The sequence below is a fragment of the Myotis brandtii genome, unplaced genomic scaffold, assembly GCF_000412655.1.
Source record: "Myotis brandtii unplaced genomic scaffold, ASM41265v1 scaffold1162, whole genome shotgun sequence".
Classification (NCBI taxonomy): Eukaryota; Metazoa; Chordata; class Mammalia; order Chiroptera; family Vespertilionidae; genus Myotis; species Myotis brandtii.
The window spans coordinates 631,560-638,575 of record NW_005354021.1 but is presented as its reverse complement, the minus strand read 5'-3'; positions in this window follow the sequence as shown (position 1 = coordinate 638,575).

Below are 7,016 nucleotides of genomic sequence, written 5' to 3'. Positions count from 1 at the left end.
AGTATTCCATTGTGTAGATGTACCACAGTTTTTTAATCCACTCATCTACTGATGGGCACTTAGGCTGTTTCCAAATCTTAGCTATGGTGAATTGTGCTGCTATGAACACAGGGGTGCATATATCATTTCTAATTGGTGTTTCTTCCATTGATTTTTAGGAGAGTAGAAGAGAGAGGGAAAGGCAGAAACATCAAGGTGAGAGAAACACATCGATCGGTTGCCACCTGCACGAGCCCCGACCAGGGCCCGGGCCAGGAAGGAGCCTGCAACCAAGGTACGTGCCCTTGACCAGAACTGAACCCAGGACCCTTTGGTCCCCAGGCCGATGCTCTATCCACTGAGCCAAACCGGCTAGGGCTCTCAGCCACTTGTAAAGGGCAGTGTGAACGTGTCTTCTAGGAATTGTGTCCACCTGCAGGGAAGTCTACAAGAAGAGTCGTTGGTACCGTCCTTGTTACCCAAGAGGAACGGTCAGTGCACAGAGAGGCATAATGGTTTGCACAAGCCCCCGAGCGAACCAGAGGTGAAACGGGACCTTGTCCAAATTTGGTCCAGCCTGCTATTCATCCCACTTCTGCAACAGAGTAGTAGCATCCATTCATACGGCGCTACGTCGTGGTTAATACCCAGCCTGAACAAGCTGTGTGACTGAAGCCACCACAGCGCCCTCTTCAGCCACGAAGCTGGTGACTGGACACTGGGCCTGGGTCTGGCTACTGGACGGCTCAAACAGTCTCCTCACCCTTCTTCTCCTCACCTCACCTTGCAAATCTAGCTGCAAGGCGGTCTAGGAAAGCACATGTTCAGCTTCCTAACCTCCTGCACAGAAGGGAAGGTGGAATGAAGGTCGATAGAGCCATCCATGGTTATCTACCATAAGCACCAAAGACGGACAAGTTGTTTGAGAAAGTCAAAACAAAGAATTTTTTAAAATATGGGCGTGTATGTGACAATCAGCATCCCCTCCCATGATTAAGATACTTCCCATTTGCTTGTGTTCTATACTCCCAACTGGACTGTAAGTCTCTAGAAGGTAAGGACTAGATCCTGTAAGTCTTAGCACCTTGCATCGCATTACAGCTGCATACAGACTTGTTGCTTTCTTTTTAACATGCCCAGAGAAATGTGTACTGATCTTGGAGCCAGTATGCAAGATACATGAAAGAAGAGAATTATGTCAAAGCCTGTTTTAGCAGCTGGTAGTTTGCTGATAGTACAAAGCTTAGAGCCACAGGTTAAAGACTCTGATTAATGAAAACTCGATTTTCAAAGACCGGAAGGGCACCAAGAGAATTAGCGTGGAAGATGCAGCCTTCTGAACTCGCTGGATGCTTCCAGATTCTCGGAGGACGAGTTACTTGGCTTGTTCAGAGACGAGGGCTCATTTCTCATGAGGCCAGGTCAAGTTTGAAAGAAAAGGCAAACGGCAATAAAGAATACTCTGGAATCATAGCAAGGGAGAAAGTGTCTTGACGGCTCTCTGCTTCCTTCCTCTCCCCAAGAATAAATTATGACCAAATGGCCTGCCTCGGTCAGGAGGGAGGGGACTGGAGATCTATTTACTTTAGATCTTTCTGAAGCGTTTGCTTTGGGAGTCTAAACTATTTATTATGCTTTTGCTCCAGGCTTCATTTTATTAGAAGTGCTCATAGTAATTGCAAGCTTTTAAATTCATGGTGGGAAGACAGTAAGAGCGGAGAAGAAGTAAAAATCGGTTTCTTCTGTAAAATGAATTGCTAGCGTTCACCTTGTGAACCCAGGAGCCCCTAACTCACAGGTTACCTCCCTGCCTGTTATCCAACCCCACTGTGCAGGAAGGGGGCCCAGAGAGGAAGCCTGGGTTTGGGATTGATGGGGGAGAAATGATGGAGAGAGAGGTGTAAGGCAAGAGGGAGGACCGTATCCCTTGGGAGGCAGGTCGGGAGGCACATCCCAGCACCTTTCCCCATTCCCCCTTTTCTCAGAGAGCCAGCCTGTGCCCACACTCCTCCAGGCAACAGCCCTAAAGTGAAACAGAGGCTGCTGACCTCTGGCTGGCCCAGGAGGCCCTGCGGTATACATTGAAGGAGGGATGGAAATCGTTTCCTCTTATCTCACAGAGCAACCCACCTTGGGGGCAGCAAAGTCCCTTTCCCAGAGGCCAAAAGGCCAGCTAAAACTCTCCCACAAGTTGAGAGGCATCCATAGTGTTACCACAAGCGTGGTGAGATATGAGCAGTGGCCTCTGAAGAGCCTCATGCTCCCGGCCAGCCCTCTCACTCTACAGCAGGTGGTCCGGGGGAGTTGTCCGTCAAACGGTACATCCCAAAGGGAGATGCTGATAGCAGGGCAGCTTTGCAGATTTCACGATAATCCTTCTCTTGACTCACTGTCTAGACATAGTTAGGCGCACAAAGGGTTAACGGGCCTTGCAGGCCTCGGCTGCCAAGTACACTTAATGCTCAGCCCAGCACTCCCAGCTTGTATTCTGACGCTGCTGGAGTGGCCTGTTCGTGGCATCTGGTTCCCTGGCAACAGCTTTCATGGGCTCAATCAAAGCCCTTTCTTCTTCAGAAAGCTCCTACCGAGACACCCACCACCACCGCTAATCACCATCTTAACTCGGGGTTTAGGATGCAGCTGGTAGGCAAAGTAGCATCTGTGGCTGTGAGAAGGTGCAGCAACGGACTGGGCTGGACACACCTGCCTTGCCGCCATCCTCGCCCTGGAGTTCCACGGGACCACTTGGAAATGACCTGCTTTTCCTCGGGGGCAGAGACAAAGGCTGGGCCAAGACATTTCCTGGAGCCGGAGTTCTTTGTTCGGCAGAAATCCATGAGCCTCTGTGATTCACAACCAGCTATTTCCTGGGCCGGTCTGTGCGAGAAGTGCGGGCTCTGTGCTCTGACAAGGGGCGTCGCTGAGCGGAGGGGGTTCTGACAAGGAAATCCATATGGTGGGAGGCTTGTCCCGGGTCAGCCGCAAGCTGGGGAGAGACGGCCGCTTCCACCAGGACCTGGGAGGCCGGCAGCTGCTGCACCTGCCCCAAGGGGTCCCGGCAGCGCCAGATCCGCTCAGAAGAGCAGTGAACAGTAGTCCTTCACACAGCTTTTGGGGAAAATGAGATTCTTGAACAAAAATGGGCATTTGTAGGAGAATTCTTTAGTTTTACTGAGAATCCCTTTGCGTTTTCTTGTTTTGTCTAGGGAATCAATAACGTGAAAGCAACAGAATAGAGGCGAGGAAGGAGGCAAGCGGTTCTCACTTCTGGTTCACTCTCTCAATCTATTTCCTTCATTTTATCTTTTTTCAAGTCAAATTTCGTCTCATGCATTTCTACTCACCGAAATCTAAACAGATAGCGAGCGTCATGCAGGAACTAAAAGTATTCAGAATTCACAGTAATATTTAGAAAAGATGTGGACTTGTGTCCTGGCCATCCACCGTAATATTTGTGCTGCCGTAACCTTCTGGTTCCTCAAAAACAGAAACAAAAACAACAACAACAACAACAACAACAACACACACACACACACCCACAACCATCCTGGTCAGAGTGTTGAAATGTAGCGGGACAGTTGACAATTCAGCGAGGGTTTGTGGCTGCTCTGCTGGGGCAAGCGAAGGGCTGCCCCTGTGTGGGGCGCGTGTATGAGTAGCGCTCTGTGTGTGATCTACCAGCCTGTCCGCAGTTTAGCACCGTCAGGGTTCTTGGTGGTACTACCTCACATCATGTTAAAATATGTTATGGAGGGCACTTAACAAAAACAACATACATTTGAGAGCCATCTGGGGACCAGGCTTGTTCTATTTCTTATGAGATGTGTAATGAGAAAATTCTTATCCTCTGAGCCTCAGTTTCCTCATCTGAAAAATGGGGATAGTGCCTCTCGCCCTAGCCGGTTTGGCTCAGTGCATAGAACATCAGCGTGCGGACTGAAGGGTCCCGGGTTCAAGTCTAGTCAAAGGCGTATGCGTGGGTTGTGGGCTCGATCCTTAGTACGGGGCATGCAGGGGGCAACTGATCAATGATTCTCTCTCATCATTGATGTTTCTATGTCTCTCTCTCCCTCTCCCTTACTCTCTCATATATACTAGTATATGCCTCTCACATGGGATTGTCTCAAGGGCCATGAGAAATGATGTGCCTGGACCCCATCCCCACAGATTCTGATGAATATATTCGAAGTAAGGCCCTGGCATTGGAGAACCACAGATCCAGCAGATGGAGGCTCTCTCTGATTATTTTTTAGGCTGAGGAATTCCTTGAAAGTCAGGGGTTCTTGGGAATGGTGATGAGGAGGAGGTAACATTTATGAAAACAAAATTCTCTTACTTCTTCCTCAGATCTGGGAGTTACAATAGACTGTAGCCCATTGTCTCTCCCTTAAGCCCTTGCAAGATGGGTCTCAATCAAATAGTTTTGTGTGTGTGTGTGTGTGTGTGTGTGTGTGTGTGTGTGTGTGTTTTCATTCAAAAAAAAAGAAAAAAATTACTGAGCACCTTCTATATGGATGTTTTGATAAGAGATAGTGTAATAGGGAGAAATAGATAAATGGTATAATGCTCAGGAAGCTCACAGCCTAGCAAGGGCAAATAAGGGAGCCATATGATGCTGGGCTTGGCACGATTAAATAGTAACCCCCTGAGTGGCATTTCCTGGGGGAGCCTTGATGATGTGACACAGGAAGCTTCAAGATACTCTGAAGTGGGGGACACATTTCCAGCTTGGATTCTAAGCAGGAGACGATTTTTTAACCTTCCCAACAAAGGGCAACACCCTCTGATTAAAGACCAAGCGAATAAAACCACAGAGCCCTTGGTATTCAAATTTACAAAATACCGCACCACCATTAAAAAATATATCTTTATTGATTTCAGAGAGGAAGGGAGAAGGAGAGAGAGAGAGAAACATCAATGATGAGAGAGAATCATTGATCGGCTGCCTCCTGCAGGCCCCACACTGGGGATCGAGCCCACAACCCGGGCCTGTGCCCTGACTGGGAATGGAACCGTGACCCCCTGGTTCATAGGTCGATGCTCAACCACTGAGCCACAGCAGCCGGGCAACCACACCTCCATTTCTATTAGTTAGCAGAACAGACAGCAAGCATTTTTAGGGCATATTTTAAGGAAGAAAATCTTTTAATACATCAATTGAAAGATGCTTGGCACTTAACGGCTGTATAGGGAGTAAATAAATATGTAAACAAAAACAGAACTTTTTGTGGTTGGTAACAAGGTGGGTGACCCAAAGCAATATGGGACACCAGGTCTGGAGAACCTGCAGGACGACTCCAAATCCACCCTCAAGTGGTTCCTTTGGCTACACTGTGATGAGTTTTCATCAGTTCTTTGGGATGGAGAAAGGAGGCTGGTATTAGAACCCCTTGGGACGACTCCAAATCCACCCTCAAGTGGTTCCTTTGGCCACACTGTGATGAGTTTTCATCAGTTCTTTGGGGTGGAGAAAGAGGAGGCTGGTATTAGAACCCCTTGCATCATACGCCTTGGAAATAATTCCACATGAAACATAACATAGTGATTGCAAATAGGTCTCCTATCATGTACTAAATCCAATCCAGTTGGTAGAGGCTGCTTAGAACACTCGATTGAGAATAATTCTGCAAAGTCCTGGCCTACTAAAAAAGGAGTTTCATGGCTGATTGGTTATGACATCCATAGGTGAGGGAGGGTGAATTGTGATACGTATTGTGAGCTTTGCCAATGCCACGTTATAAACTGCACAGAATTCTCATTACAGGGTGTGGATTTAACCCTTCTCTTTGGTGTCAACATAACGTCATTTCGTTATATTTTATTAGCCACGAATTATTATAGAAACCCTAGTTCCTCAAATCTAAGATGCCATATACTTTACGATACACTGATTATTTAATAACAGCTTTTAAGGGGAAAACATGATTAATAGGAACACAAAAATAAGATTTATCCACATATTCTTTTTTCAGTACTTTATTCAATGTTTGAGAATAAACCTCTTTCAAATTCAGCCTCTGGGTGCTTCTGAGTCATTTGTGACCATTGGCAGTGGTATATGGCATTATGGGGATTCTCTGCTTTTTATCACCTGGCCTGGTGATTTTGACCTTTTTAGCAAATGTAGGCTGAGGCATCTAATTGTTCGTCATTTGTGTTTCCTGTTTGGTTAAAGTCACATTTTTATCCTACCCTTAATTAAATTATCTCTCTCTAGGAGGTAAACAGCTTCTCTTGAAAGTCATCCAGGAGGTTCTGAAAGATATTTGGCACCCGAGGTGACTTTGCAAAGAATGAGCTGATGACACCAACCTCCCTTAACTTTAAAACCTCCCTTAACTTTAAAACCTCCCTTAACTTTAAATATGCTGCTATTTCTCCCGAGATATCTGTCAATTTTTATTGTATGTAATTACGGTGCCCATCGTGTAGTCTGGCAATCCTCCTGTGTTCTCCGAAGTGCTTGGTGGTTGTTTTTCTAGAAAACATCAAATCGTAGTCCTGCCTTCAGCAATAAATATTTGCTTCACTTCTTGTAAATGTGCCTCGCTAAGTTCTCCCATGGGCAGCCGATAACAGCTCTGTCTCAACTTACTCTCCTGCCAGCAGGGGCAGATTTCTTGTGACATAAGTTATAAGTGGCTGAACATATAAGAGCCTGGGAAGAAAGGGAGTACAGCAGATGTCGAAACGAGATAAACTGAGTATCCAAGTCAAGATTCCAGTGCCCAGAGTGAGCAAGTAAGACCAACAGCCTCCCCCCATGACCCACCCCCGCTCAGGCCCCTTGCAGAATAGTGTCTCACCAGGCTCAGCAGTATGTGGGGGTGCTGCATGTAACACACACAATGCAAAGTAGAAGGTATCACAAGAAAGTGCTACAGGATAAAAAGCATGAAGTTGTGTTAAGAGAGGGATGGAGAAATGCTCTGGGAATTCAGAGGGACAGAGTAGTTCCGCTCGTATAAATCAGGGCAGAGGAGCAGGTGGCAGTCAAGCGGACGTTGAAGAAATAGGTACCGTGGTGGTCATGAAAA